The 23,373-nt window shown below is 40.5% G+C and overlaps 1 protein-coding gene across 8 annotated transcripts in view; it reads left to right on the top strand.

The window, feature by feature from the left end:
* Window positions 1-23,373, top strand: part of FKTN (fukutin) — a 204,427-nt gene that overhangs the window by 109,242 nt on the left and 71,812 nt on the right. The gene's annotated exons all lie outside the window — the stretch shown is intronic.

Below are 23,373 nucleotides of genomic sequence, written 5' to 3'. Positions count from 1 at the left end.
CATTCTAAATGGCATGACATGGCATCTCAATGTGGTTTTGATTTGCATTTCTCTAATAACCAGTGACAATGAACATTTTTTCGTATGTTTCTTGGCCACATAAATGTCTTCTTTTGAAAAATGTCTGTTCATATCCTTTGCCCATTTTTTGATGGAGTTGTTTGTTTCTTGTAAATTTGTTTAGTTCTTTGTAGATTCTGGATATTAGCTCTTTGTCAGATGGGTAGCTTGCAAATTTTTTTCCCATTCTGTTGGTTGCTGATCCACTCTAATGATTGCTTCTTTTGCTGTGCAGAAGCTCTGGAGTTAATTAGGTCCCATTTGTCTATTTTGGCTTTTGTTGCCATTGCTTTTTGTGTTTTAGTCATGAAGTCCTTGCCCATGCCTATGTCCTGAATGGTATTGCCTAGGTTTTCTTCCAGGCTTTTTATGGTGTTAAGTTTTATGTTTAAATCTTCAATCCACCTTGAGTTAATTTTTGTATAAGGTGTAAGGAAGGGGTCCAGTTTCAGCTTTCTGCACATAGTTATCCAGTTTTTCCAACACCATTTACTAAACAGGGAATCCTTTCCCCATTGCTTGTTTTGGTCAGGTTTGTCAGAGATCAGATGGCTGTAGATGTGTGGCATTACTTCCAAGGCCTCTGTTCCATTCTGTGGTCTATATCTCTGTTTTGGTACCAGTACCATGCTGTTTTGATTACTGTAGACTTGTAGTAAAGTTTGAAGTCAGGTAGTGTGATGCCTCCGGCTTTGTTCTTTTTGCTTGGGATTGTCTTGGCTATGTGGGCTCTTTTTTGGTTTCATATGAAGTTTAAGGTGTTTTTTTCCATTTCTGTGAAGAAGGTCAATGGTAGCTTGATGGGGATAGTGTTGAATCTAAAAATTACTTTGGGCAGTATGGCCATTTTCAAAATATTGATTCTTCCAACCATAAGCATGGGATGTTTTTCCATCTGTTTATGTCCTCTCTTATTTCCTTGATCAGTGGTTTGTAGTTCTCCTTGAAGAGGTCCTTCACGTCATTAGTTGTATTCCCACCTATTTTATTCTTTTTGTAGCAATTGTGAATAGGAGTTTGCTCATGATTTGGCTGTCTGTCTGTTATTGGTGTGTAGGAATGCTTGTGATTTTTGCACATTGATTTTGTATCCTGAGACTGTTGAAGTTGCTTATCATCTTAAGGAGATTTTGGGCTGAGATGATGGGGTCTTCTAAGTATACAGTCATATCACCTGCAAATAGAGACAATTTTACTTCCTCCTTTCTTAACTGAGTACCCTTTATTTCTTTTTCTTGCCTGATTGCTCTGGCTAGAACTTCCAATACTATATTGAATAGGAGTGGTGAGAGAGGGCATCCTTGTCTAGTGCCAAATTTCAAAGGGAATGCTTCCAGTTTTTGCCTATTCAGTATCATATTGGCTGTGGGTTTGTCATAAATAGCTTTTATTATTTTGAGATACATTCTGTCGATATCTAATTTATTGAAAGTTTTAGCAGAAAGAGCTGCTGAATTTTATCGAAGGCCTTCTCCACATCTATTGAGATAATCATGTGGTTTTTGTCTTTGGTTCTGTTTATGTGATGGATTACGTTTACAGATTTGCGTATGTTGAACCAGCCTTGTATCCCCGGGATGAAGCTGACTTGATCATGATGGATAAGCTTTCAGATGTACTGTTACATTAGCTTTGCCAGTATTTTATTAAAGATTTTTGCATCGATGTTCATCATGGATATTGGCCTGAAATTTTCTTTTTTAGTTGTGTCTCCACCAGGTTTTGGTATTGGGATGATGTTGGTCTCATAAAATGAGTTCAGGAGGATTCCCTCTATTTGTATTGCTTGTAATAGTTTCAGAAGGAATGGTACCAGCTCCTCTTTGTATGTCTGGTAGAATTCAGCTGTCAACCCATCTGGACCTGGACTTTTTTTGGTTTATAGACTATTAATGCTGCCTCAACTTCAGACCTTGTTATTGATCTATTCAGGGATTCAACTTCTTCCTGGTTTAGTCTTGGGAGGGTGTAAGTGTCCAGGAATTTATCCATTTCTTCCAATTTTACTGGTTTATGTGCATAGAGGTGTTTTTAGTAATCTCTGATGGTAGTTTATATTTCTGTAGAATCAATGGTGATATCCCCTTTATCATTTTTTTTTTGCATCTATTCAATTCGTCTCTCTTTTCTTTTTTATTAGTCTGGCTACCGGTCTATCTATTTTGTTGATCTTTTCAAAAAACCAGCTCCTGGATTCATTGATTTTTTGAAGGCTTTTTGTGTTTCTATCTCCTTCAGTTTTGCTCTGATCTTAGTTATTTCTTGTCTTCTGCTGGCTTTTGAATTTGTTTAATCTTGCTCCTCCAGTTCTTTTCATTGTGATGATAGGATATCGATTTTATATCTTTCCTTGCTTCTCATGTGGGCATTTAGTGCTGTAAATTTCCCTCTAGACACTGCTTTAAATGCGTCCCAGAGATTTTGGTATGCTGTGTCTTTGTTCTCATTGGTTTCTAATAACATCTTTATGGCTGCCTTCATTTCATTATTCATCCAGTAGTCATTCAGGAGCAGGTTGTTCAGTTTCCATGTAGTTGTGTGGTTTTGAGCGAGTTTCTTAATCCTGAGTTCTAATTTGATTGCACTGTGGTCTGAGAGACTGTTAGGATTTCCATTCTTTTACATTTGTTGAGGAGTGATTTACTTCTAATTATGTGGTCAATTTTACAGTAAGTGTGATGTGGTGCTGAGAAGAATGTATATTCTGTGGATTTGGGGTGGAGAGTTCTGTAGATGTCTATTAGGTCTGCTTGGTCCAGATCTGAGTTCAAGTCCTGTATATCCTTGTTAACTTTCTGTCTTGTTGATCTGTCTAATATTGACAGTGGAGTGTTAAAGTCTTACACTATTATTGTGTAGGAGTCTAAGTCTCTTCATAGGTCATTAAGAACTTGTTTTATGTATCTTGGTGCTCCTGTATTGGGTACATATATATTTAGGATAGTTAGTTCTTCTTGTTGCATTGATCCCTTTACCATTATGTAATACCTTTCGTTGTCTCTTTTGATCTTTTTGGTTTAAAGTCCATTTTATCAGAGACTAGGATTGCAACCCCTGCTTTTCTATTTTTTGCTCTCCATTTGCTTGGTGAATCTTTCTCCATCCCTTTATTTTGAGTTTATGTGTGTCTTTGCACATAAGATGGGTCTCCTGAACACAGCACACTGATGGGTTTTGACTCTTTATCCAATTCGTCAGTCTGTGTCTTTCGATTGGGGCATTTAGTCTGTTTACATTTAAGGTTAATATTGTTATGTTTGAATTTGATCCTGCCATTTTGATACTAACTGGTTATTTTGCCCATTAGTTGATGCAGTTTCTTCATTGTGTCAGTGGTCTTTTCATTTGGTACGTTTTTGCAGTGGCTGGTACTGGTTGTTCCTTCTTTGTAGCTCTTGTAAGGCAGGCCTGGTGGTGATGAATTTTCTCAGCAATTACTTGTCCATAAAGGATTTTATTTCTCCTTCACTTACGAATCTTAGTTTAGCTGGTTATGAAATTCTGGGTTGAAAGTTCTTTTCTTTAAGGATATTGACTATTGGCCCCCATTCTCTTCTGGTTTGTAGGGTTTCTACTGAGAAATCTGCTGTGAGTCTGATGGGCTTCCCTTTGTGGGTAACCCGACCTTTCTCTCTGGCTGCCCTTAGCATTTTTTAATTCATTTCAAGCATGGTGAATCTGATGATTATGTGCCTTGGGTTGCTCTTCTTGAGGAATATCTTTGTGGTGTTCTCTGTATTTCCTGGATTTGAATGTTGGCCTGCCCTGCTAGGTTGGGGAAGGTCTCCTGGATAATATCCTGAAGAGTGTTTTCCAGCTTGGATTCATTCTCCACATCACATTCAGGTACACCTATCAAACGTAGATTAGGTCTTTTCACATAATCCCATATTTCTTGGAGGCTTTGTTCATTTCTTTTCACTCTTTTTTCTCTAATCTTGCCTTCTTGTTTTATTTCATTGAGTTGGTCTTCAATCTCTGATATCCTTTCTTCTGCTTGGTTGATTCGGCTATTGAAACTTGGGTATGCTTCGTGAAGTTCTTATGCTGTGTTTTTCAGCTCCATCAAGTCGTTTATCTTCTTCTCTAGTCTGGTTATTCTATTTAGCATTTTGTCTAACCTTTTTTCAAGGTTTTTAGTTTCTTTGCATTGGGTTGAACATGTTTCTCTAGCTCAGAGAAGTTTGTTATTACCCACCTTCTGAAGCCTGCTTCTGTCAATTTGTCAAACTCATTTCCCATCCAGTTTTGCTCCCTTGTTGGCAAAGAGTTGTGCTCTGGTTTTTGGTGATTTCAGCCTTTTTGTGCTGATTTCTTCCCATCTTCATGGATTTATCTACCTTTGGTCTTTGACATTGGTGACTTTCAGATGGGGTCTCTGAGTGGACATCCTTTCCATTGATGTTGAAGGTATTTCTTTATGTTTTTTAGTTTTCCTTCTAACAGTCAGGCCCCTCAGCTGCAGGACTGCTGGAGGTCCACTCCAGACCCTGCTTGCCTGGGAATCACCCACAGGGGCTGCAGAACAGCAAGGATTGCTGCCATTTCTTCCTCTGGTAGCTTCGTCCCAGAAGGGTACCCACCAGATGTCAGCCAGAGTTATCCTGTATGAGGTGTCTCTTTGGATATATGGGGGTCAGGGAGCCACTTGAGGAGGCAATCTGTCTCTTATCAGAGCTCAAATGCTGTCCTGGGAGCTCTGTTGCTCCCTTCAGCACTACTGGGCAGGGACATTTAAGTCTGCTACAGCAGAACTCACAACTGCCCCTTTTCCCAGGTGCTCTGTCCTGGAAAGGTGGGGCTTTATTTATAAGTCCCTGATGTGCTGTTGCCTTTTTTCAGAGATGCCCTGCCTAGCAAGGAGGGAGTCTATTCACAGTCTGCCTGCAGAGGCATTGCTGAGCTGCTGTGGGCTCCACCCAGCTGCTGTGTAAACTTCCTTGCAATTTTGTTTACACAGGCAAGGTTAGAACTGCCTTGTTAATGGTGGACTGCCTCGGTAATGGCGGACTGCCTTAGTAATGGCAGAAGCCCCCTTCCACACTGCGTTTGACTGTCCCTGGTTGAGCTCAAACTGCTGTACTAGCTGCAAAAATCTCAAGCCAGTGGGTTTCAGTTTGCTGGTCTTTGTGGGGGTGGGACCTACCAAGCCAGATCACTTGGTTTCCTGCTTTCAGCTCCCTTTTTTTCAGGGGAATGGGTGCCTCTGTCTCACAGGCATTCTAGGCACCAGCTAATCAGGCTGTCAAGTTTTGTGCCAGAAACCCACAGCGCTGGCTAAAACAGCAGCCCAGATTTGTGCTGGAAATCAGTGCTTGTTGGCCCTGGTGGGAATCTCCTGGTCTGTGGGCTGTAAAGACCGTGGGAGAAGCACAGTATCTGAGCCAGACTGTCTGAGTGTCCGGAAAAAGTCCCCGATGTCCTCCATTGGGTAGGAACGGGGGTCCTCTGGCTCATTGCACTTCCCGGGTGAGGCAGCACTGCACTCTGCCTCGGTTTGCACTCCTTGGGCTACACCCACTGTCCAACCAGTCCCATTGAGGTGAACCTGGTAGCTTGGTTGGAAATGCAGAGATCATTTGCCTTCTGCTTCGCTCTCTCTGGGAACTGTGCTCCAGAGCTGTTCCTATTCGGCCATCTTGGTGGAAGTCCTCACCCCACTCCCTTTTAAAGCAAAAGAACATCCTTATGAATTCTCATAGCCTCAGATGCTGGTTTGGGATGAGAAGTGGAAGGGCAGAGGGTTGGAGATGGAAGATTTCAGACAAATTTAAATAAATAATTTCTTACCACTAAAATATCCTTATTCAACTCACAAGTGCCTTGGGATAGCTTTTTGTCTGGAAAGTTTCCACTCATAGTTTTAAATCAATTTTCTTAGATGGTTGATTATTACAGATCAATTTCAGACTTTTTTACTACTAGCAATCTAAACAATAATGAATATTTAAACATCTTAACATTGGTGTTAATTTTGCTGTGGATGGCCTTCTGTTGTCGTTGTTGACATGGAGTCTCATTCTGTTGCCCAGGCTGGAGTGCAGTGGTGCAATCTCGGCTCACTGCAACCTCCTTCTCCCGGGTTCAAGCGATTCTACTGCCTCAGCCTCCCCAGTAGCTGGGACTACAGGTGCATGCCACCATGCTTGGCTAATTTTTTGTAATATTAGTAGAGATGGGGTTTCACCATGTTAGCCAGGGTGGTCTCTATATCCTGACCTTGTGATCCGCCCACCTCGGCCTCCCAAAGTGCTGGGATTACAGGCATGAGCTACCACGCCTGGCAGCTTTCTTTTGCTGATGTAATGCTGCCCTATTGGATTTTTATCCATCCACATTCTTTTGTCAAATTATTATGATGAACTAAGGACTGAGGGTTAGGGTGGATGTGGCTGCAGTGTAGATGATTTACTACCTTGACCACATTCAACTTAATTATCATAGACATTGCTCTGTGAATAAGATGATTTGTTTGTGAAAACTGTAGTGATAGAGTTTTTTTTTAACCTAGAGGATTTTAAAAAATCTGGCTAACATTAAAAAAAAAAAAATCCCTGATGAATAGAAAATGTTTGTATTGTATAAGACCTAATAATAAACATTATTATGATGCTAGAAAATTTATTACTGAATGTATTCTGACAGTTTTTTCCCTTTTGTGCTGTTTAGTTTCCAGGATTCCCATAGGCAGAGTCTAGCTGATCCCTGATGTAGAATATATGTGAACTGTCCTCCAAACCCCAGTTGTACAGTAGAGTGCAGGCTCTAAGAGCTGCTGCTACTGTTAGTGTAATACAGACAAAACAAAGAATGGAAAGGAGTTATATGTCAGGTTAGAATAGGCAGGATGCCAAAAACCAAGTCCAAATAGCCTTGGGTGTTTTGCCTAGGATCAGTTTCTAGGGTAGCACAATGGAAATTCCCACATGCAAATGCAACATCAGAATCAAAGTCCATGATTACCTCTGGGATTAAAGCCAGAGAAAGTTAAACAGAAAAGACCAGACAGTTATCAGATCCAGAGATTTGGTTTATTGGGGCTTCTTATAAAGACAGGGCATATCATCTCTGTGACTGTCCTTCATTATTCATGACAACACAGCTCTCTGGACTGGTGTGTTCTCACTATGGCGTTCTTTTCCCCAGTTTTGTGCTAGGTGTCAAGTCAGAGTAGTGGTTGGTCTTTGGACTTTGCAGGAAGGTGGCTATGGAAAGATGCCGTGTGTCTGAGGTATTGCAGAAGTGGGGAGCAACTTTTCAGTTTCACTCATTGACCGTTTCCCCAGCTCCCAATCCCCACCCACTAAACACCGCAATTGCCCTGATGCCAGGAGTCCTTGACCTCTTTCTTCATCATTCTGAAGAATCTACAAGTTTATCTGCTTTCAGAGCCTAGTCTTTGGTAGATGCATATCCCAAACTTGGACCCCCGATCCAAGTTTGGGGTTCAAGGAGAACCCCTGAAGCTTTGCTGAAAATCACTGACATGAGGCAGTTTAACTAAAAGGAGGAAAATGTGTACAAATGTATTTAACATGTATATACAACAGCCTTCGAAATGAAGATCCAAAGATAAAGGAGAAATTGTCTATTTTTATGCTTAAGTTCAATAAAGTACGGCCAGCTATGTTCTCCTTGGATCCCAAACTTGGATCAGGAACTGAAATACCAATGAATATAGCAGTGGGCCTCAGAGATTCCTAATATGATGCTGGGGAAGGGGTTATTTGGGGTGCTTGAGCCCATGCTTTTGTGTTAGATATATACACAGAAACAAGAGAAGGAGATTGCTCTGTGGAATAATCCATCATGTGGTGGTCACCTTCCCTGCCTGACACCTGTTCTTCCACTTACTTAAAGCAAAAATTTTTGCATTGGTTCATGGACTTGGAAGCTGTCTCCTGGAAGCCCAAGCTTCTAGGAGACAGCTATTGTGGATGTTTGGGCTCAGAAAACAATACCCCAAAATGAAGGCCTCAGAATTAGCCTTAAGAGCAAAAGTTTTTCTTTCACCTTTTCCTGCTCTCATGTCTCTCCATCCCATTCTCCCCTGAGGCTAGCCATAGAAGCTATTAAAAGTAATGGTGCCAGGCGCAGTGGCTCATGCCTGTAATCCCAGCACTTTGGGAGGCTGAGGTGGGTGGATCACCTGAGGTCAGGAGTTTGAGACCAGCCTGACCAACGTGGAGAAACCCTGTCTCTACTAAAAATACAAAATTAACTGGGCATGGTGGCGCATGCCTGTAATCCCAGCTACTCGGCAGGCTGAGGCAGGCGAATCATTTGAATCCGGAAGGCAGAGGTTGCAGTGAGCTGAGATCATGCCATTGCACTCCAGCCTGGGTAACAAGAGTGAAACTCTGTCTCAAAAAAAAAAAAAGTAATGACAAAAACCACAATTACTTTTGCACTGACCAAATAGACTCCCTCTTACCCAAGATGGACTAAATTAGTAGTAACCAGAACCCTTTTTCCCTAAAGTTAGCCATAAAACCTAAAAATATTACTCTAACTTGCCTTCTGCCTTACTGTGTAAAAATTGGTCATAAAGCAATTATCTGACCTACCTTGTTTGACTGTAGATCCTAATATCCCATTCCAAAGAGGGTCCTGCCCCATTCCCAGAAGGAAGAAATAGATTCTCAGAGAGGCCAGGAGAAATTTACAGACACACGCCTTTCCCCACTCACATTATTAGCATTAGATTTTACACCTTTTGTTCAATCATATTTCTACATAGCTGGCCATACTTTATTGAACCTAAGCATAAAAATAGACAATTTCCCATTTATCTTTGGGTCTTCATTTTGAAGGTATTGTGTATACATGTTAAATACATTTGCACACATTTTTCTCTGATTAATTAATCTGCCTCATGTCAGTGATTTTCAGCAAAGCTTCAGGGGTTTCCTTGGACCCCAAACTTGAAGACCAGAGTCCTAATCAACTTCTGAACTGGGCACACTGTGACTCCAGATCTCGGAGAATTTCTGCTATTTAGTGGCCTAATTTGCTTCCATGTGATAGGCTAGGACCTTCTGAAAGAAATTCCTTCCTTTAAATTCAGGGATGGCAGACAAAACACTGTGGTATACAAAATGGGGTTGTGATTCTAGAACATCTGACAGCCAGCTAGTTCCCAGACTTTCTTAACCTCTCTTGTTTGAGTTAGAAGCTCAACCTCCAAGAGGTGTCACAATACCTCAAGTTTCCTGCTGTTACAGCACTTATTATGCCATACAATCTTTGTTCATTTGTTTCTGTGCTATTAAAGCAAAGCTTCCTGAAAGCCTGGAGATGTTCTTTATCTGGACATAAAGTTGATTAGATGCATGACTGGCCTTTGGGAATTTCATCATAAATATCTCCCAAGAGTCCAATGTAGGTGGTGATGGTGGTGGTCAACTTTTCAAATAACTATTGAACCATTCACCATTCCACTTCTTCTGAATGGCAGTCTTTAGGGGAATCGATGTGTTCTCATCTCTATCCTCACTGACTCTCATGATCTACCAGCCAGTAGAAAATAGCCACTTAATAAATTTCGAGCCTGATTTCAGGTACCCTCGCCACTGAGCTCTGAATTCTGGGGTGATGACACATATTGTAATATTAGCTCCTGGCCAGGCACCTCCAAGAGCTTCATAAAGTTTGCATGTGCCTGGAGCCCAAATTATATGTTTGTTCAAGCAATAACACAAGACAAGAATCTAAGCCCTACTTAGGTGGAATTACTTCCCCTTCAGGAAGGAGGGGAGGGCCCTTGTAGTATGGAGGCCTATAATTGAGCCCCATAGTAGACTTGGAATCTGCCACTCCATCTACTTTTTAAGCAGCTCTGCCCCTGAATGTAAAAAAATAAAATAAAATAAGAAACTTAAAAAAAATAAAGATGTAAATGACATGGAAAGCCATTCATTTTTAAGGCCTTAGATTACTGGCACCTAAAGATGATCTTGCGTGATTAACCTGGAGTTATTAACTTCATCTGCTCTGGAAGTAATTATTTGAGAAACAGACTTCAGGGGAGCATGGAATTAAGGAAATTATATACAATTTAGCTGTTACATCTCGGGGATCCAGAAGGAACCTCTGACTGAGTTGATAACACAGCAATGCCTCTGACTGCATTACAAACACTTAATCGAGTTAGGATAAGATAGGATAGGCTGTTATCCCTTAGTTCCCATGCTACTCCCAGGCCTCTCTGGAGAGACAGAAAGCCTAAGCAGAGCCAGACTGCTTACCAAGTCCCAGGTTGCCTTCTAAGTTTGTTAGAAGATGTCCTTTTACCCACTTTATTGAATTATTATTTTTTTTAGATGGTTTCACTCTGTCACCCAGGCTGGAATGCATTGGCACGATTTTGGCTCACTGTAGCATCAACCTCCTGGGCTCAGATGATTCTCTCACCTCAGCCTCCCGAGTAGTAGCTGGGATTACAGGCATGTGCCACCACACCCAGCTAATTTTTTGTATTTTTAGTAGATACGGGGTTTTGCTATATGGCCCAGGCTGGTCTCAAACTCCTGGCCTCATGTGATCTGCCTGCATCTGCCTCTCAGAGTGCTTGGATTACAGGCATGAACTACTGCACCAGGCCTTTTGAAAATTTCTGAAGTATGAAAGACACATAGAAAAGTACACAAAGCATAAAACTGCAGCTCTATGAATTTTCACAAAGTGAATACCCCAAGATCATAAAACGGAACACAAACTCCAGAACCCCACTCCAGCCTCCAACAGCAAACATGATCTGGACTTCTAATTTCATAAATTACTTTTGCCATTTTTGAACTCTATATAAATGGAATCATGCAGAATGTATTTTTTAAAGCCTGGCTTCTTTTAACACCATGTATGTCAAATTTATTGATTTTGATGCAGGTAGCATTATTTTATTTATTCTAATTGCTGTATAGAATATTGTATGTATATTCTATACCAAGCCTATATCAAGATTTACTCCTTTTAACAAACATTTGGGTTGGGGCTATTGCTGCTATGGACACTTGTGTATATGTTTTTGGTGAACACATGCCCCCTTTAGGAGTGAAATTGCTGGATCTGAAGACATGTATATGTTCACTGTCAGCTTATATCACTAGTTTTCCAAAGTGGTTATACCAATTTATATTCTCACCAACAGTGTGAGAGTCTTCAAGTTGCCTAGCATCCTCACCAGCACTTGGTATTACCTCTTTTTTTTTTTTTTCATTTTAGCCATTTTGATAAGCATTTCTTATTGTAGTTTATTTAAATTTTCATTCACATTTCCATGACGACTATTGAAATAAAGCATCTCTTTAGAAATTTATTGATTATTTAGATATCCTCTTTCCTGAATTACCTATTAAGGCTTTTGATATTTTGTATTGAATGTTCTTAAGAAATTAGTTGTCTTTTATTTATTGATTTATACAAGTTATTTATATTTTCTGGTAAGAGTCTATTGTTGGAATATGTGTGTATTTGGGTATGTGTGTGTGCATATAACAAGTATCTTCTTCTTTTCTTTTCTTGCCTTTTTACTCTTCTTTTTTTTTTTTTTTTTGAGACACTGTCTCACTCTGTCACCCAGGTTGGAGTGCAGTGGCATTATCTCGGCTCACTGCTGCCTTGACAGCCTGGGCTCAAGTGATCCTCCCACCTCAGCTTTCCCAGTAGCTGGAATTACAGGCAAGCACCACCGTGCCTGGCTAATTTTTTATATTTTTGTAGAGACCAGGTTTTCCATGTTGCTTAGGCTGGTCTCGAATTCTTGGGCTCAAGGGATCCACCTGCCTCGGCCTCCCAAAGTGCTAGGATTATAGGTGGGAGCCACCGCACCAGGCCCCTTTTTACTCTCTTTAAAGTGTTTTTTGATACTTGAAGTTCTCAATTTTAATGTAATCCTATTTATCAATTTTTTTCTTCTCTGATTAGGGCTCCTTGGTGAGAAGGTGTCTCTTGGATGGCATATCTTTTTTGGTGCAACTCTTCACCTGCCTGAGAGAAATCCTTGTTTGGCCCCTGCCAATGCTGGCATCAGTAGTTTTATGTGGCTGGTCATCCACCCTGTCCCTGAGATGTCTTCTTGGTTCGTCACCTAACCTTTTTGCTCTGGTAACATTGAAGCCAGCTGACTACACCTCATCTGTCCTTAGGTTGGATTTCTTAGTCTGAGCTATGATCTGACTGACCAAACTTGCCAACCGCCCAGTCTACTTAGCCAGTCTCAACCTCCTTTTATCTAATTTTATCTTCAGCCTCTCTTCTAGTTTTGGATTTGCAGCAGCTGTCAGCCCAGTTGTCCTAACCTCAGTCTAGTAGGGAACATTCCCAGCCTTTATTTAGACGCTGTCCTGGCTAACATTTTCTTACTTTGGCATCTCAAACTTAGGTGAATTTAGAGGACCAGAGGCCCTATTGAAGGCTTTTCCAAACTGAACTAGTATAGTTCAATATAGAGGACTCGTAGCTGAGAGGATGTGAAAACGGAACTAGAAAAACTCAAGAACATGGCTTTAGTCAAAGCAATAACATCATCGTTGTACATTAAGGGAAGGATTATTGTCATTTCTACTTGGGTATATGTTATTATACACGTATAACACTGAAAAAAGGATATAAGAATAAAAAACAAAACACAAACCAAAAGAGAGAAAAAAAAGGAAAAATATCCATACTTTCTTCTTGGAATGTTACAGTTTTTCTTAACTTCCTGAAGTCTGTAACCTAAGCATCCTTTTTTATGGCACACCAATAATTCTGTTCATCATTTCAATTAGGTCAAATAGCTCAATACAGTAGAACACAAATTCGACTGCTTTTATGCAGTAGGTAATTTCTACGAAATTAAGTCCAAATTAAATTCTATTCATAACAAAAGAAAGTTATTCAAAACATCATTACAATATTTGGAAAACAAATTTTGTATAATAATAACCAACCTTTATTGAGAGCTTTCTGTGTGCTGGGCACTGTTCTTTACTTGTGTTGATATATTTAATTTTACAAAAAAACCATGAAGTCCAGAGTATTCATTCTAGGAATGAGAAAGCAGGCAGAGAGACTTGCCTTAAGTACTTCAACTAGCAAGTGGCAGAACAAGGCTTTGACTGAGGATGTCTGGCCTCAGCCCCTGTAGCCTTAATCACTGAGCCTCTAAAATCAATATAATCTATACAATGTTAGTAGTTAAGAAGGCAATAGGAAAGGAACTTCCAAATTCCTACTAAGAGATCTGGATAGTATAGAAGAACAGTAATAGTTAAGATTTATCAAGCACTTACCTTGTGACAGGCACTTGTGCTAAGCAATTTATATGCCTGCCCTCTTAATTTTAGAAACAACATTGTGAAGTAAATACTGTTATTCTTATGTTAAAGACGAGGATGCAGGCTTACAGAGATTTAGCAACTACTTCCTATGAGGTTACACAATGAATGGAATGTCTGACTTTAAGGCCTGTATATTCTATGTTACCACCATACTACACTGCCTCCCAAGATGAGAAAGTTTTCAAATGAACTCAAGATAAAGTCCAGGATGTAATTTGATATGCTGGTAGTGGCTGGTTAAGCCAAACAGAAAAGTAGCTGAAAAGTTGGAAGTTGCAGCCATGAGTTCATATCCTTTGCAGGGATGTGGTTGAAGCTGGAAGCCATAATTCTCAGCAAACTAACACAGGAACAGAAAACCAAACACCACATACTCATAAGTAGGAGTTGAACAATAAGAACACATGGACACAGGGAAGGGAACATCACACACCGGGGCCTATTGGTGTGGTGGCAGGGGAAGGGGAGGGAGAGCATTAGGACAAATACCTAATGTATGCCGGGCTTAAAACCTAGATGATGCGTTGATAGGTGCAGCAAACCACCATGGAACATGTAACAAACCTGCATGTTCAACACATGTATCCCAGAACTTAAAGTAAAATAAAAAGAAAAAAAAAAGACAGCCGAGTGTAGTGGCTCACGCCTGTTAATCCCAGCACTTCGGGAGGCCGAGGCGGACAGATCATGAGGTCAGGAGATCGAGACCATTCCTGGCCAACATGGTGAAACCCCATCTCTACTAAAAATACAAAAATTAGCAGGGCATGGCGGTGTGTGCCTGTAATCCTAGCTACTCGGGAGGCTGAGGCAAGAGAATCACTTGAACCCGGGAGGCAGAGGTTAGAATGAGCTGAAATCATGCCACTACACTCTAGCCTGGGTGACAGAGCAAGACTCTGTCTCAAAAAAAAAGAGGTGAAAGAAAAACCTTTGCTATCATAATCTGATGGTTCCTATCTGAAAGATGAGAGACATATTTACTGAGTGAATAAATACTGTAAATAACCTGATGGTCCAGTTGAAGCAGCAGAGACAGGAAAGGTTTTACATGGGGTTCTCCAAGATGGATTTCCAGTTTTATGAACTGCTTGAAGGAAAAAATTGTTTCCAAGGTTAAAATACTGTGGGATATTATCCCCTTCTTAGATCATCATAATGCCTATGAAAAGCTCTGCCGTTATTAATAGTAAAAATATTCTCCTTCGCTTTTTTTGGATTAAGGAAGCATTACCAATTTTTGTATGTAAAACTATAAGAATATCCAGCTTCATGGATAAAAAATAGAATACTGATAGATTTTTACATTTTACAGATTTTACATTTGACGTGATTTACAGTTATTTAAAGCACATACAGTGATTGAAACATTCCTTGGACTATACATTCTACCTATACATATGTATACAATTCCACTAATTGAACATTATCTTTAACAATAGTCCTGAAAATATATATAATGTAGACACATTCTGTATGAAAGCTAGGCAAGTTTGGACTCAACCAACAAAGTCTGTATTTATTGTCAATTGTCACATGGAAACAGCGTACGTTGGAGTAATTTTCCTCTGTGATTGTTAATGCACCAGCAACTGCATTTGCCCTGTCTGTATTTATGGACCCTCCTGACCATGCATGCTCTGTTATTTGGACACATTTATAAATCCCTAGGTATGATTCTTTTTATTTGCTCATACATCAAGTATACGTTGTGTTCTCATATGATGCTAGTGTTTTGGTTTGATCAACCCATCTACACAGATCACTGACATTTTGTGGGTTCCCAGCCACAGCCATCTGCATTTTCTTTCAAACCTCACCCATCCATCTCATTCTTTTTGAGACAGGGTTTTGCTCTGTTGTCCAGGCTGGTGTGCAGTGGTACAATCATATCTTAGTAGCCTCAAACTCCTGGGCTCAAGTGATCCTTCTGCCTAAGCCTTCTAAGTAACTGGGACCAGGTACAGTCACCACTCCTGGCTATTTAAAAAAATTTTTTTGTAGAGATGGGGTCTCACTATGTTGCCCAGCCTGGTCTCAAACCTCTAGCCTCAAGAAATCCTCCCACCTTGGCCTCCCAAAGTACTGGGATTATAAGCATCAACTACCACGCCTGGCATCATCCACCCCATTTTCTAATCTCCCTCCTTTGCCTGTTGTCTAGTATAACAAGATGCTAATTTATCATGAAATTCCATCACTGCCCCTAAGACAAATGATGTTACTTCTACATTCTGAAAAGACAATTAAGCCCTGTCTATGCAGGACTTAATAAAATATAACAACTGGTCCAGAGAACTTCACTTTCAACAATCCAAGAGGTCAAGAATTGAAGGGAAATTTATGGAAGGGAATTCAGAGGGCTAGAAGGCTTTGCTTTCCTACTCCTCTCCCTGTGAAGAAGGAGGTGCTAACTTCCCCCAAGCCAATTCAGACTCTATTTAAACAGATAAGGAATTATTTTTTCACATAATAGGAAGTCTGAGAAAGATACTCGATAACTTTGATGATCTACTCTTTTCTCTCATGGTTACAAGATGGCTGCCCCAGCTCCAGGCAGAAAGACAATGAGAAGGGCCAGTGTCAAGGGCATAGGTCCCTTTTATTAGAGAAGCCACATATTTTCATTGATCTATTTTTCAGTTTTTTTTCACCAATATCATACTATCTTGATTATCACTGTAGCTTTATAGTAAATCTTAAGGCTGGACAGTGTCAGTCCTCCAACTCTGTTTTTCCTTACTTCTTTTTCAGAAGTATGGCAGCCTAGGTTCCCTGAAGTTTTATTTGCCAATATCCTAACATAAGTTCATGCCTTGCTGAGGGGCTGAAAAAACTGTATCTAATGTTTTAACCCAATACACAGAGTTGAATATGTGTGCTGAGTTAGTCGTCCAATGATGTCTGCCATAACTGTAGAGTTTAGGAGATCTTACTATGTGAGCTCCATGGCATCATTGGGGAACCCACAAATGCACCCCATGAATGAATCCGCATTGAGACCCTGCCATAGAGAAGAATATCAATAGCCAAAAGCAAACTAAGACAAAGAAACAAAACAAAAAAACTATGACCAACATTTGCCGACTAGAAAGTCTTCTATTCCTTTTCTCTAATTTCCCTCCCAACTGCCCTAACCCTAGAAGACACAGAAGATGGAAGAAGCAGAAGATGAAGAAAGATTGAAGGACTCTGCCATGCCCATTCCCCCATCAAAATCTCTGAGAGTCCTGAGTTAATGGGAGGGAAGAAGTTCTGTTTGCATGTAAGATTGATGTTTTAACTGGACTGGACCTTTTATTTTATTTTTAAAATATCTTAAATTAGCTGCGTGTGGTGGCAGGCACCTATAATCCCAGCTCCTTGGGAGGCTGAGGCAGGAGAATCACTTAATCCTGGGAGGTGGAGGTTGCAGTAAGCCAAGATCCTACTACTGCACTCCAGCCTGGGCAACAGAGCAAAACTCCATCAAAAACAAACAAACAAACAAAAACAAACAAAAAACTTAAATGACAATAAAGCAATGGGATCTGCTGAGATAATGTCAAAGAATGGGATAGGGTTACTAATAATTACTAATTTGTCTTCCTGGTCCTTATGTGGTGGGTGGCCTTTACATTGCTGTAGGGATGCTGAATCTGTTCATAAAGGAAAACGTTAAAAGAAGTATTTGAGTTCTTTTGGACAGGAGAAAACCTAGTAGGAGTACATAGGGAAGACTGATTGTAACAGAATAGTAACAAATTTTGGTCTGTCACTGCCAGTGGTGACCTCTCGAGCACTTAGTTTCCTACTTTAAAATAAATGGGTTGGCCGAGCACAGTGCCTCATGCCTGTAATTCTAGCACTTTGGGAGGCTGAGGCAGGTGGATCACTTAAGGTCAGTAGCTGGAGACTAGCCTGGCCAACATGGTGAAACCCCATCTCTACTAAAAATACAAAAATTAGCTGGGCGTAATGGCGGGTGCCTGTAATCCCAGCTACTCAGGAGGCTGAGGCACAGAACTGCTTGAACTTAGGAGGTGGAGGTTACAGTGAGCTGACATCGCACCATTGCACTCCAGCCTGGGCAACAGAGCAAGACTCACTTGCAAAATAAATAAATAAATAATAAATAAATAAAATAAAATAAACTAGTTAAAGAAAATGATTATACTAGACATCTCTTGGGATGTCTGCCTAACTCCCTCCTTTCTCTTTATTTTTTTTGAGACAGTGTCTCACTATGTTGCTCAGTGTGGTCTCAAACACCTGGGCTCAAGCAATCCTCCTGCCTTGGCCCCTCAAAGTCTTGGGATTACAGGTGCGAACTACTGCACCCAGCTGCTCCCACCTTTTTCAGGAAATTGCCTCTGATACGTAGGAATGTTTCAGATCTGAACTACGTGACCCAGCTGTCAGGGTCCGACAGGTAGACCCTGACCCCGTGACGGATGAATAAATTCACTCAGACACAGAATACAGTGAACGAGTAGGCTAGGGCTGTCTGTGGCCTCTCACCTGAAGTAGTTAACCACCAGCATTCCTGGTCTTTATTCAGCATACATTAAATGACAAAGGCTTTTAGTCAACACCACTAGAGGGTAGAGATTAAAGGCCAAGTTCCCAGGCCTAAAGCAAACACCATTAGTGGGTAATATCCCTGGTCAACTTCCCCCTGAGAGAGCCATCTGGAATGATCAAAGGTTGATTTTAGGACCACATGAGCAAACAAGTTAGTTAGGTAAACTCACATTCCTTTGCTTCTACTCTATTTAACTAAGGGGACAAGGCTGCCTTCAGCCAATTCAGCCACGTACAATAGTAAAGACCCTCAGGCCTTCCAGAAGAGCTTGTGTATATTCTCTATAGCTAAAATTTCTCCTGCTAGCCTGACTGAACCCCCACACCCAGCCTCCCATCAGAACTGATAAACCAGGAGTGTACAGCTGTCCCAGGTCAGGCCAGGGTCTCTCTCCTGGCAATATTCAATAGGGGGACCCAGAAGCTTAGAAATGTTGCCATTGATTATCATCAATCACTGAGAAAAGTGCACAACCCCCCCCACCCCCACTGCTGCTGGCCCCAGAAATACTCTGCTTCTTGCTCTTCTTGGGTCTTAGCTGTCCAACTTTTCTTGGCTTTCATGAAATTTCCTAGTAGATTTTCAGCAAATTTCTCATTTTGCTTAAGCTGCACAGAACAGTTTTCTGTTACTTGTACTCTGTCACTATTTTTTTAAAAGGATTCATTCAACTTCCAAAATTCATTTATTCTGTGATTTAATGGTACCTGTTACTCTTGAACAGAGATGTTGCAGAGTAAAATGTTGAACTTAAGTGTTGATGGCCACATACAACAGCTATGGCATTGGTAAGTGACTTCAGTTTCGGCAGTCCTTACGCTGATAAAATTAGAGATAGTCCCACAATAGCATCAGGTTTTTAATCAGGGAAGTTTGTACTTGTTATACATAGAGAGCGTTTTTAGTTTACTAGTTTATATTAGTGGTATGAATGACAATTATAGAAAAGGATTTTAGTTTCCAGTGCAATAAATAAGTGAGCCAAGTCAGGTTTTCCAAGACACAATATCAAAGGCACTATTATTAGATACATGCTGAGTCTAAAGAGTTGAGTATATACTTGAACTGGTTTCATTTAAATCTCATGCACTGGCATCTAATTGTACTGATTGAATTCAGTGGGTATTTTGAGGGCAATTGGTGCTCTCTAGCTAATTCTCCATGATAATCCTGAATATTAGGAAAGGTTGAATTCAAATTATATATACTTTGTCTTAAATGTCACATATTAATATATTATCATTTGTTACAGTGTGGCTATCAAGTGCTTATTGAAATAACTTTAGAATGAAAATGCCTTACCAAGAAACTAAAGTTTAGGAGTGCAGTTGGTCTCTTTAATATGAAACTTCCTAATCGTGGACTCCAAGGAACTTAAAAAAGTTCAATAGCATGGTAGGGTGACTATGGTTAACAATAACATATTGTTTATTTCAAAATGGCTAGAAGAGATGATTTGATTGATAGTCCTTTAAGATTCAAAAGAGAAAACAAAAAAGGTGATTTGAAATGTTCCCAATATAAAGAAATGATAAACGTTCAAGTCGGTGGATATGCCAAATGCCCTGATTTGATCATAACATATCGTATGCATATATCGAAATTTCACATGTACCCCATAAATATGTGCAAGTATGATGTATTAATATAAAAAATAAGAAGTCATTATTATAGATTTCCCAAAGTAAAAGGCATGCCACTTAGTGGGTAGAAAGCAGTATTGCAGGGAAGAAAGAGCTGGGGTTGCATGTATGATACTGGTTTCAGGATATTGTCAATTTGACCCAGGAAGATGGATGAGTAAAATGAGATGAAGAATGGCTATATTAATTTTTCTAGAATTAAAGAGATAATTAACATTAGTGGCATGACCATATTGTTTGTATTAATAGAGGCGTATATTGCTGAAGAAAGCATTTATTCATTTATAACAGTACTTCTGAACCAGGGGTGATCTTGTGCCCCCCAACCCCTGCCCCTGACCCAGAAGACAATTGGCAAAGCCAAGACATTTTTGGTTGTCACAAATGAATGTGTGTATGTGTGTGCGTGCATGCATGCGTGCACACACATGGACATGGTCCTGGCATCTGGTACCAGTGATGCTGCTAAATGTAATACAATGCAAGCACAGTCCATGACAAAGAATTGTTCAGCCCTAAATGTTAATCATGCTGCTGTTGCAAAACTTGGTTTATAAAAATTAGATTCACATATTTTTGAACTAAAAAGTGCCTCCAACAGATTTAGTCAACTCTTTTTCAGGCCAGGAGCGGTGGCTCACGCATGTAATCCTAGCACTTTGGGAGGCTGAGGCTGGTGGGTCATCTGAGTTCAGGAGTTCGAGACCAGCCTGGCCAGCCTGGCCAACATGGTGAAACCTTGTCTCTACTAAAAATACAAAAATTAGTCAGGTGTGGTGGTGGGCACCTGTAATCTCAGCTACTTGGGAGGCTGAGGCAGGAGAATCATTTGAACCGGGAGGTGGAGGTTGCAGTGAGCCAAGATCATACTACTGCACTCCAGCCTGGGCAACAAGAGTGAAACTCAGTCTCCAAAAGAAAAAAAACCCACAAAACTCTTTTTTGGATATTAATACAATTAGACCAGTTTGGCTTCCTAATGAATAAACTATACTTTATAATTTGGATTCATTTTATCAACAATAATTATGTAATTTTGTAAACCACTTCCAAAAGTCAGGAAAACTTTGAATCTTCACATGTAATTTTCCCAAATCTTGCGTTTGCTTCTTACCAATTTAAAGGTAACTGGTAATTAAAATACAGTTGGTCCCTTTAATATAAAACTTCCTAACTGTGCACTCTAAGGTACTTTAAAAAGTTCAATAACATAGTAATTTAAAGGTAAGAATAAAAGGTTTTTTTTCCATTCTCCATTTCCTCCTCCTATGCTCATTTTAATAGACTAAATAACTCAAGCACTGACCAGAAGCAAATATGGTGAGCACATTTAAAATGTAGATGGAACTTGTCTTTTTGTGAGATTATGATTTAATTTCTCCTAGATCTTTATAATGAAATTTCTTTAGGTTATAGGCAGATAGGACCAAGCTTATTCTTACCGTTTTGAAATGCAACAGATTTCAAATTATCTGTAGATTCTGAGATGATTAATTCCTTACTATTGGAATTACTTCCTCCGTTTAAGGAAGTAAAGTGCTTGATTTACTTTCTTAAGAACAACTGATGTTATTCACTTTTGCCCCATTGGTGTTAATAACGGATTTAATGATACCCAGAATGATACTGGCATAGACACATGACTCAGTGATGCACATGACTCAGTGACGTCTTAAGGATTACATCATATTAAATATTTTTTTAAAGTCCAAATAACCATATATTTTGTAAAATTTAAGACTGTTAAAATGTAAAATCTTTTAGGAAATAATATCCAAACTCTGAGCCTAAATTCACAAAACTAAAATTCCAAAAATACGAGAATGTGTAAAAAAAATATAAATATTCGCAGGAAAGTATAAATATTCACAGTTTTTTTTCCCCCCTTAGTTTTGCTAGAAAGTGTGCTACAAGGGGCCGGGCACGGTGGCTCACGCCTGTAATCTCAGCACTTTGGGAGGCCGAGGCTGGCGGATCACGACGTTAGGAGATCGAGACTATCCTGGCTAACACAGTAAAACCCCGTCACTCTTAAAAATACAAAAAAATTAGCCGGGGAGGCGGAAGTTGCAGTGAGCTGAGATCGCGCCGCTGCACTCCAGCTTGGGTGACAGAGAGACTCCGTCTAAAAAAAAAAAAGCGTGCTACAGGTCTGAAGACATTTCTCTATGGGAAGTGCTTGCTTAGAAAACCACACGTGAAAAGTATTTGAAAAAGTCTATTCTTTCTTGATAAGTAATGTAGAGTTTTACTTCAATTTGCGTACGTTTTTTTTTTTTTTTTTTTTTTTTTTTTTTTGAGACGGAGTTTCGCTCTTGATACCCAGGCTGGAGCGCAATGGCGCGATCTCGGCTCACCGCAACCTCCGCCTCCTGGGTTCAGGCAATTCTCCTGCCTCAGCCTCCTGAGTAGCTGGGATTACAGACACGCGCCACCGTGCCCAGCTAATTTTTTGTATTAGTAGAGACGGGGTTTCACCATGTTGACCAGGATGGTCTCGATCTCTTGACCTCGTGATCCACCCGCCTCGGCCTCCCAAAGTGCTGGGATTACAGGCTTGAGCCACCGCGCCCGGCCGCGTACGTTTTAAATACTTAGTGTTTAGGCCAGTACTTCTGACATCCAGCAAAATGCTGACTATAACAGGCACGCAAAAACCATTTTGTTAAATGAATGAAAATTAATGAATAAATATTCGGATAAAAAATTTCTTCTTTTGCAGTGCATACTCCCGTGAAGCTGTCACCTACCTAGCAGCTAATCACGTGTCTCCAATTTCCTGGTGCCATCATGATCTGTTCACACATCAAATAAAGGTGTGCCAAACCTACTCCTTCTTGTTTCCTATTTATCTGAATGCAACCACCATCCTCCTATCACCCGTTCCTCATTTTCTTTGACAAATGCTGCCTTTCCCTCCTGTTCAGATTGACACCCACCGACCGTATTCTGCTTCTACTCATGTTTCTCACAATTGGGTCTCAATTCCTGCTGCCACAGCTTCCACTACCTTTTGTTTGGACCGGTGAATACCCTCCGATTTTCCGTCCTCAGTCGCTTCTCATCAATCTATTCTCAATATTGTTGCTTGGTTGCACCTGCACTCCGTCACCCGCCACCAAACAACCCAGTTAGCGTAATGGTTAGGAGAAGGACTCTGGCTCTGAGCATAATACAGTGATTGATCAAGAATTTAACCTCTGGAGCCAAACTGCCTGGCTTTGTCTGCCATCCGAGAACTTTTGCCAGCCTCATTTCTCACTGTGTAGTCAACCCAGAATGCCTCCCTCCATCTCCCACCTAGCAGTTGTTTCTCACTTAACTTTTAAAGTCCGGCTCACATGTCACTTTACCCACTTCCCGGAATTGTAATCTTCCTCTCGAAACTGCCCTCGCATGTCATCTATACCTCTCAGTACCTGCTTTTGTACCATTATGTGCGTTTTTTTCTTTTTATAAAAAATCTTTTAGGGAATGCATATTTCTTGAGGGTAGGATATTACTGTTTTATTTTTATATCTCCAGTAAGTCAGTGTGACTTGCACTGTGGTTGCTCGATAAATGTTAGGTGAATGACATCAATTGACAGAAATGAATCCAACTCTGAGTGTCTCCCCTTGAGGACCGTGTTTTGTTCATCTGCCCGCTTTCCAGCTCCTGCACTGTGTCCAGGACGGAGAAGCTGGACCCTTATTAGGAGAACCTGGCCAGAGCTGGTTGTAGCTGCCAGGAATCCGCTCGCCCCGCCCACTCCCCCCGAGAGCTTGCGGCTCCGGCGACGCGT

Source organism: Aotus nancymaae, unplaced genomic scaffold (genome assembly GCF_030222135.1).
Source record: "Aotus nancymaae isolate 86718 unplaced genomic scaffold, 86718_ANA_hifiasm-v0.15.2.pri h1tg000003l, whole genome shotgun sequence".
In the NCBI taxonomy this organism is placed as follows: Eukaryota; Metazoa; Chordata; class Mammalia; order Primates; family Aotidae; genus Aotus; species Aotus nancymaae.
The sequence above is the reverse complement of the archived record's forward strand: the minus strand, read 5'-3'. Positions and strand labels throughout refer to the sequence as shown.